The sequence below is a fragment of the Meriones unguiculatus genome, chromosome 9, assembly GCF_030254825.1.
Source record: "Meriones unguiculatus strain TT.TT164.6M chromosome 9, Bangor_MerUng_6.1, whole genome shotgun sequence".
Classification (NCBI taxonomy): domain Eukaryota; kingdom Metazoa; phylum Chordata; class Mammalia; order Rodentia; family Muridae; genus Meriones; species Meriones unguiculatus.
The window spans coordinates 21985287-21994330 of record NC_083357.1 but is presented as its reverse complement, the minus strand read 5'-3'; the positions used below and the strand labels follow the sequence as shown (position 1 = coordinate 21994330).

General features: G+C 39.7%; 1 non-coding gene across 1 annotated transcript; it reads left to right on the top strand.

Moving 5' to 3' along the window:
• The first annotated feature begins 1203 nt into the window (after positions 1 to 1203).
• Positions 1204 to 1310, top strand: LOC132656734 (U6 spliceosomal RNA). Its single transcript, XR_009594426.1, has one exon. It is a non-coding gene; the product is annotated as a U6 spliceosomal RNA (small nuclear RNA).
• Positions 1311 to 9044: the final 7734 nt, after the last annotated feature.

The following is a 9044-nucleotide window of genomic DNA, read 5'->3' as shown; positions in this document are numbered from 1 at the left end:
TCTCAACAGGATTAGAATCATGTCTGGTACTGGAAATATGGTCAGCTTTTTGGAACTAGTAAAGTAGTGAAGTCATTAAATCAGCCCACTTCATTACAGCATTCTAAGTAATATTCTTATCTCACAACCCCTATCACCCCTCTCTAAAAAACCTGTCTGTACTGAAAATGGAGACTGTTGCTGAAAGCCAAAGCAGGACCCAAAGAAGAGATCAGTGGAAAATGGGAAACCCAGACATCTATACTTATAGCTCTAGAGGCTGTAGCTTAGGGAATATTGCAGAATGGGGTGTTTGAAGGAATGTAAGAGCCAGAAAACCTGAAAGTCTGTTTTGAAATTATCTTTAATACAAATGAATGCAAAAGCACATGATGAAACTATCAATAGACATATTAACATTCAATACTCAAAATTCCATGTGGTTCACCTTTAGACAAAGAACTACGGGCAACTAATGAAAGGCTCAGGGAATTATTAGCTTATTTCAGAAATGTCCTCCTAATGGAGAGTTTAATACAGATTATTAAACCTGGAAATTATATACATAAATCAAGAAAATAGACTCAAGTTGTATTCATATTTTTATACATACAAATATAACACCTAAACACATAGAGAGCAATGTAACAGAGTCTGTAACTTTCAGATTATGTGGGAGGAAAAGGAGGACACAGCTATATAATTCTAATTCAGTAAAATTTTACCATAGTAATAAAAGGATATATTGAGAGCATATGCTAACGACTGTTCAGGATTGCCCATGGCATTATTAATGTGAACTTATGAGTTTCTTCACTAGAGATTTTCTTTAAGATTTCCACATCACAAAATCATATTAAAAGTCCTTTCTAGGAAGTCAAATCATGAATGAGGAATTCTTCATGTTTGATGAAGGTTTCATATTATGAAGAGAGATACAGCAAGTATACAGTATACTTATATGTGTTTCTGTCTTCAATGTATGGGTGAATATGTATGATATGTGTGAATGTCTATGTGTTGTATGTGTGTGTGTGTGTGTGTGTGTGTGTGTGTGTTTGAGTGTGTTTGTATGTGTATATAAGACATGGAGATCATGAGCTTTCTTAGGATAGAAGACAGCTTCAAACTGTTGGATTTTTCTCCCATCGTTTTTGACTCAGGGTCTCTTTTGTTCACCACTGAACAACATGTCCTGAATATCTAGCCAAGAATCTTCTACTGGTGCTCGCTTCGGCAGCACATATACTAAAATTGGAACGATACAGAGAAGATTAGCATGGCCCCTGCGCAAGGATGACACGCAAATTCGTGAAGCGTTCCATATTTTTTTTAAGCTGTGGGCTGGCTTTCCCCGGGGTCCGAGGATTGTTCAATGTTCCTGAATAAACTGCATTGAAAAAAAAAAAAAAGAATCTTCTACTGATTCTTTGCCTCTGACACCCATCTCGAGGTAGAAGCTTCTGGTTTGGAGATATTTGTGTTACAGTGGCAAGATGTTTTAATTGTTTTTTAAATTTTTTATTATTAAAATTCATTCACTTTGTATCCCAGATGTAGTCCTCTCCTCATCTCCTCCCAATCACACCCTCCCTACCTTTTCTCCCACAATGCCCCTCCCCCAGTCAACTGATAGGAGAAGGACTCCTTCTCTTCCGTCTGACTCTATCCTATCAAGTATCATCTGGACTGGCTGAATTGTCTTCCTCTGTGGACAGGTACAGCTGCACAAACCCCAGGGGGAGGTTATCAAAGATCTAGCCACTGAGTTCATGTCAAAGACAACCCCTGCTTCCCTTGCCAGGAAACCCACTTGTAGGCTGAGCTACCATGGGCTACACCTGAGCTAGGGGTCTAGGTTATCTCCATGCACAGTCCTTGGTTTGAGTATTGGTCTTTACAAAGATCCCTGGGCCCAGACTTTTCTGGAACTGTTGCTCTCATTGTGGAGCTCCTGTCCCCTCCAGGTTTTTCTATTTCCCCCTTCTTCCATAAGATTCTGTGCACACAGCCAAAGATAGGAGTCTCAATATCTGCATTGATACACATATTCGTAGAGTCTTTCAGAAGCCCTCTATGGTAGTCTCTGGTACTATTCCCTGTTTTCTCCCACATCTGATGATCATTCCATTTGCTTTCTGAGTGTAGATTAAGCAAATTCCCTAGTATCCTCCTTCTTGTTTAGCTTCTTTGGGAGTATAGATTTTAGTATAATTATCCTATATGATATGACTAATATCCACTTATAAATGAGTATATACCATCTGTGACTTTCTGCTTCTAGGTTACTGCACTCAGGATAATCTTTTCTAGTTACCACCATTTGACCGCAATTATCGTGTTTTCTTTGTATTTTAATTGCTGAGTTTGCTCAGTGGAATACTACTCAGCAATTAAAAACAGTGGCAAGAGCCCAGAGGCACAGAGGATCTGGGCCAGAGTGGAGCCCACAGCCGCCATTCCAGACAAGGACACACAGCTTCTGGCCCCAGCCTCCAGACCAGAGAGGAGCCTCAGTTGCCAGCCTAGAGAGAAGTGCACAGCTTCTGAACCAAAGGGGAAAACCCAGCCACTATCCCAGACCGGTGTGCACAGCATCCTGACCAGAGAGGTGACTGCAGCTGCCATCCCAGACAGGGACACACAGCTTCCGGCCAATAGTGAGGCACCCAGCCTCCAGACCAGAGAGCAGCCCTCAGTTGCCAGCCTAGAGAGGAGTGCACAGCCTCCAGACCAGAGGGGCACCCCGAGGCACCAACTCACCCTAGGCACACATTCTCTAGGCCCAGAGCAGAGGACTCAACCTCTGGCCCAGAGACTTGCTGGGAGCTCCTCTCACTTTCCCGGACATAACTGTGTGCCGCAGGATAAAAGACTGAGTTTCCCTGTTGGGAGAAAACCCCACAGCTAGGGAATCACCAGGTTCTTCAAGAGGACTGTACCTGGAAAACAGTAAAAACAGCAGCAGCACGCTAAATTTATAACGAGAAACCCAGCAGTGCGGCAGCTGTCTTTAGAACTTCTATGGGTAAGAGGAGAGCCCCCCCTCCCTAACAAAGACCACAGCTACTACTCAGGTTTATACACCTGAGGTGAGCAGTGGCAATTCCTGAGAAACACTGGCCATACAGTGACCATACCCAAAAAGCAGAGGAGGACTCCTTCAGGAAAAATCATCATCTGGCCAAGGGGATTCTCCCTACCTAAGGACTCCAGGAAGCACAGAAACTAACAGCCAATACCTAAAACAGCCCAATGGGTAGAGGTTAGCATGAAAGCTCAACCAACAAAAGGCAGAGAAATAAGGCATGTCCAGAACCCAGCCATCCAGGGGTGAACAGCCCTGGACAACCCAGCATAATAGAAAATCAGGAAGATGACCTTACTTAGATGCTGATGAAGAGGATAATAAAGGAAACAAATAAAATAAGTAAAGAATTAGAGGAAGATAAAACCAAACAGATCATGGCTATCTGTAAAGAACTGGAGGAAGTTAAAGACAAGCAGATTTTGGCCATCCATAAAGCAATACAGGAAGATGCAGCCAAACAGCTTTCGGCCTTCAGAGAAGAAATAATTAAATCATTGAAAGAAATAAAAGGAACAGAGTTGAAGGAACTAAGTGAAAAAGAGGAAAATACAATCAGAGAGATTAAGGAAGTAAACAAAACAACTCAAGATCTGAAGATAGAACTGGAAAAATTAAAGAAAACACAAATGGAGGAAATAATGGAGAGCAAGGATTTAGGGAAGAAAACAGGAAGTACAGAGGTAAGAATAAACAACAGACTACAAGAGATGGAAGAAAGAATCTCAGGTGTAGAAGATACAATGGAAGAAATTGATGTATCTGTCAAAGAAAATGTTAAATCCAAAATATTCCTGACACAGACCTTCCAAGAAATCCAGGAAAATATGAAAAGACAAAACCTGAGAATAATAGGAATAGAGGAAAAAGAAGACTCCCTTCTCCAAGGCCCAGAAAATATTTTCAACAAAATCATTGAAGAAAATTTCTCCAAGTTAAAGGAGAGGCCAATAAGAATTCAAGAAGTCTACAGAACACCCAACAAATTTGACCAGAAAAGAAAATCCTTGCACCACATAATAATCAAAACAGAAAGTATACAGAACAAAGAAAAAATACTACAGACTTCAAGGGAAAAAGGACAAGTAACATATAATGGCAAACCAATTAGAATTACACCTGACTTTTCAACCAAGACTATGAAAAGCAGAAGGTCCTGGACAGATATCATGCCGACCCTAAGAGAACACAGATGTCAGCCTAGGCTACTGTACCCAGCAAAAATCTCAGTCCTCATAGACGGAGAAAAGAAGATATTCAGTGACAAAAACAAATTTTAACAATACCTACACACAAATCGAGCATTACAGAAGACACTGGAAGAGAAAATACAACCCAAGAAAATTAGCTACTTTCAAGAAATCACAGGAAATAATTAACCTTAATACAGTAAAACAAAAAGCAACCAAGCACACAACATTATGACCACAGCCAACATCAAAATCAAAGGATATAACAGCCACTGGTCATTAATCTCTCTCAACATCAAGGGACTCAACTCTCCAATAAAAAGACACAGACTAACAGAATGGATGCCTAAACAAAAACCAACAATCTGTTGTATACAAGAAACACACCTAAGGCACAAAGAAGGACATAACCTGAGGGTAAAGGGTGGGAAGATGAATTTATAAGCAATTGAACCCAAGAAGCAAGCAGGAGTAGCCATACTAATATCTGATAAAAAAGACTTTCAACCAAAATTAATAAAAAGAAATGGGGAAGGACACTTCGTACTCATGAAGGGAAAATGCCACCAGGAAGACATCACAATCCTGAACATCTATGCCCTAAATACAAGAGCACCCACATTTGTAAAAGAAACATTGATAAAACTTAAACCACATATAGATGCCCACACACAAATAGTAGGAGAATTCAACACCCCAATCTCAACAAAGGACAGATCAACAAAAAAAAAAATTAAACAAAGAAACAATGTCTCTAACAGAGGTCATGAATCAAATCGACCTAACATACATTTACAGAACCTTACACCCAAACACAAAAGAATTTACCTTCTTCTCAGCACCTCATGGAACCTTCTCCAAAATAGACCATATAGTTGGTCACAGATCAAGCCTCAGCAGGTACAAGAAGATTGCAATAATCTCCTGTATCTTGTCTGATCACTATGGAATAAAGCTTGACCTCAACAAAAACAGAAATAGCAAAAAGGCTACATATACATGGAAACTGAACAACTTGTCACTAAGTGACAGCTGGGTCAGGGAAGAAATAAAGAAAGAAATTAAAGTCTTCCTAGAACTCAATGAAAATGAAGACACAACATACCCATACTTGTAGGACACAATGAAAGCAGTGCTAAGAGGAAAGTTCATAGCCGTAAGTACATTCAAGAAGAAATTCGAGACAGTTCATTCAAGCAACTTATTGGCCCACTTAAAAGCCCTAGACAAAGAAGAAGCAGACACACCAAAAAGGAGTAGACAGCTAGAAATAATCAAACTCAGGGCTGAAATCAATCAATTGGAAACAAATAAAGCAATTCAAAGAATCAATGAAACCAAGAGCTTGTTCTTTGAGAAAATCAACAAGAGCGACAAACCCTTAGACAAGCTAACTAAAAGACAGAGAGACACCACCCAAATCACCAAAATAAAAATGAAAATGGGGACATAACTACAGACACTGAGGAAATCCAAACAATCATTAGGACTTACTTCAAAAGTCTATATGCCACAAAATTTGAAAATCTAAATGAAATGGGCAATTTTCTTGATCGATTTTACTTACCAAAGCTGAATCAGGACCAGGTACCTCAATTAATTAGTCCTATATCCCCCAAGGAAATAGAAGTGGTCATCAGAAGTCTCCCATTTAAAAAAGGGGAAAGACCAGATGGTATCAGCACCGAATTCTACCAGACCTTCAAAGAAGAGCTAATTCCAATTCTCTTCAAACTATTGCACAAAATAGAAACAGAAGGAACATTATCAAACTCATTGTATGAAGCCACAGTAACCTTGTTACCTAAACCTCACAAAGACTCAACAAAGAAAGAGAATTTCAGGCCAATCTTCCTCATGAATATTGATGCAAAAATACTTAACAAAATACTTGCAAACCTAATACAAGAACACATCAAAGATATTATCCACTGTGACTAAGTAGGCTTCATCCCAGGTATGCAGATGTGGTCCAATATGAAGAAATCCATCAGTGTGATCCACCATATTAAAAAACTGAAAGAAAAAAAACCACATGATAATCTCCCTATATGCTGAAAATGCATTTGACAAAATCCAACATCCATTTATGTTTAAAGTATTGGAGAGATCAGGGATACAAGGCACATATCTTAACATAGTAAAGGCGATATACAGGAAGACTATAGCCAACATCCAACTGAACAGAGAGAAACTTCAAGCAATCCCACTGAAATCAGGGACAAGATAAGGCTGCCCATTCTCTCCATATCTCTTCAACATAGTGCTGGCAGTCCTTGATAGAGCAATAAGACAGTTGAAGGAGATCAAGTGGATACAGATTGGAAAGGAAGAAGTCAAATTATCACTATTTGAAGATGATATGATAGTATAGGTGAGCGATGCCAAAAACTCTACCAGGGAACTCCTACACCTGCTAAATACTTTCAGCAATTTGGCCAGATACAAAATTAACTAAAAAAAAAAAAAAACAAAAAAAAAAAAAAACATTAGTAGCACTCCTGTATACAAAAAACAAAAGGGCTGAGAAAGAAATTAGGGAAACAACACCCTTCACAATAGCCACAAATGACATAAAGTACCGTGGAGTAACCCTATCCAATCAAGACAAAGAATTTTATGAAAAAAAATTTCAAGTCTCTGAAGAAAGAATTAGAAGAAGATATGATAAGATGGAAAGATCTCCCATGCTCATGGCTTGGTAGGATTAACATAGTAAAAATGGCCATCTTATCAAAAGCAATATACAGATTTAATGCAATTCCCATCAAATTGCCAACACAATTCTTTACAAACCTGGAAAGAAAAAATTCTCAACTTCATATGGAATAACAAGAACACAGAATTGATAAAACAATCCTCTACAATAAAAGATCTTCTGGAGGTATCTACATCCCTGATATCAACCTGTACTATAGAGCAACAGTTATAAAAACTGCATGGTACTTGTATAGAACAGAATTGTGGATCAACGGAACTGAACAGAAGACCCAGAAATAAACCCACACACTTATGGACACCTGATATTTGACAAAGATGCCAAAACCATACAATGGAAAAAAGATAGCATCTTCAACAAATGGTGCTGGTCCAACTGGATGTCTACATGTAGAAAAATGAAAATAGATCCATACTTATCACCCTGCACAAAACTGAAGTCCAAGTGGATCAAAGACCTCAACATAAAACCAAATACTCTAAATCAGTTGAGAAAAAAGTAGGGAACAGCCTATAACTCATTGGCACAGGAGACAACTTCCTGAACAGAACACCAACAGCACAGGCTCTAAGATCAACAATCAATAAATGGGACCTCATGAAACTGAAAAGCTTCTGGATATCAAAGGATATCATCATCAAAAGAAAACGACTGCCTACAGATTGGGAAAGAATCTTCACTAACCCTTTATCTGCCAGAGGGCTAATATCCAGCATATATAAAGAACTAAAGAAGCTGAAAAGCAGCAAACCAAGTAATCCAATTAAAAAATGGGGAACAGAGCTAAACAGTGAAGTTCTCTGTAGAGGAATATCGAATGGCAGAGAAACACTTAAAGAAATGCTTAACCTCATTATCCATTAGGGAAATGCAAATCAAAACAACCCTGTGATTTCACCTTACACCCATCAGAATGGCCAAGATGAAAAACTCAGGTGACAATACATGTTGGAGAGGTTGTGGAGAAAGGGGAACCCTCCTCCACTGCTGGTAGGAATGTAAACTTGTACAACCACTCTGGAAATAAATCTGGTGTTTTCTCAGACATCTAGAAATAGCGCTTCCTCAAGATCCAGCCATTCCACTCCTAGGCATATATCCAAAAGATGTTCAAGTACACAATCAGGACATTTGCTCGACCATGTTTGTAGCAGCTTTATTTGTAATAGCCAGGAGCTGGAAACAGCCCAGATGCCCCTCAGCTGAAGAATGGATGCAGAAATTGTGGTACATCTACACAATGGAGTATTACACTACAATGAAAAAGAAGGAAATCATGAAATTTGCAGGTAAATGGTGGGACCTGTAAAGGATCATCCTGAGTGAGCTTTCCCAGAAGCAGAAAGACACACATGATATATACTCACTTATATAGACTTATAGTTTAAACCTAAAATCTGTCCATCTAAAGAAACTAATCAAGAGAGAGGCCTCTGACTAAAATGTTCAATCCCCATCCCGAAAGGCAAAGAGGATGGACATCAGAAGAAGAAGAAAACAGGAAATATCCTAGAAACCTTCCACAGAGGGCCTCTGAAAGGCTCTGCCCTGCAGACTACCAAAGCAGACATTGAGACTTTATGGCCAAGTGTTGGGCAGAGTGCATGGAATCTTATGTAAGAAGTGGGAAATAGTAGGTTGTGGTGAATACAGGAAACCCACAAGGAGAGAAACAGAACCAGAAGATTTGAACACAGGGGTCTTCCCAAAGACCCATACTCCAACCAAGTACCAGGCATGGAGATAACCGAGAACCCCTGAGCAGATGTAATCCATGGCAGTTTAGTGTCTAAGTGGGTTACATACTAATGGAAAGGGGGACTGCCTCCACCACAATCTGATAGGCCTGTTCTTTGATCACCTCCCCCTGAAGGGAGAGCAATCTTACCAGGCCACAGAAGATGACCATGCAGCCACTCTGGATGTGATCTGATAGACTAAGATTAGAAGGAAGGAAAGAATGACTCTCCCCTATCAGTGGACTTGGGGAGGGGCATGCATGAAGAAGAGAAAGGGAGGGTGGGATCGGGAGGGGAGGAGAGAGGGGTTTATGGGGGGATACAGAGTG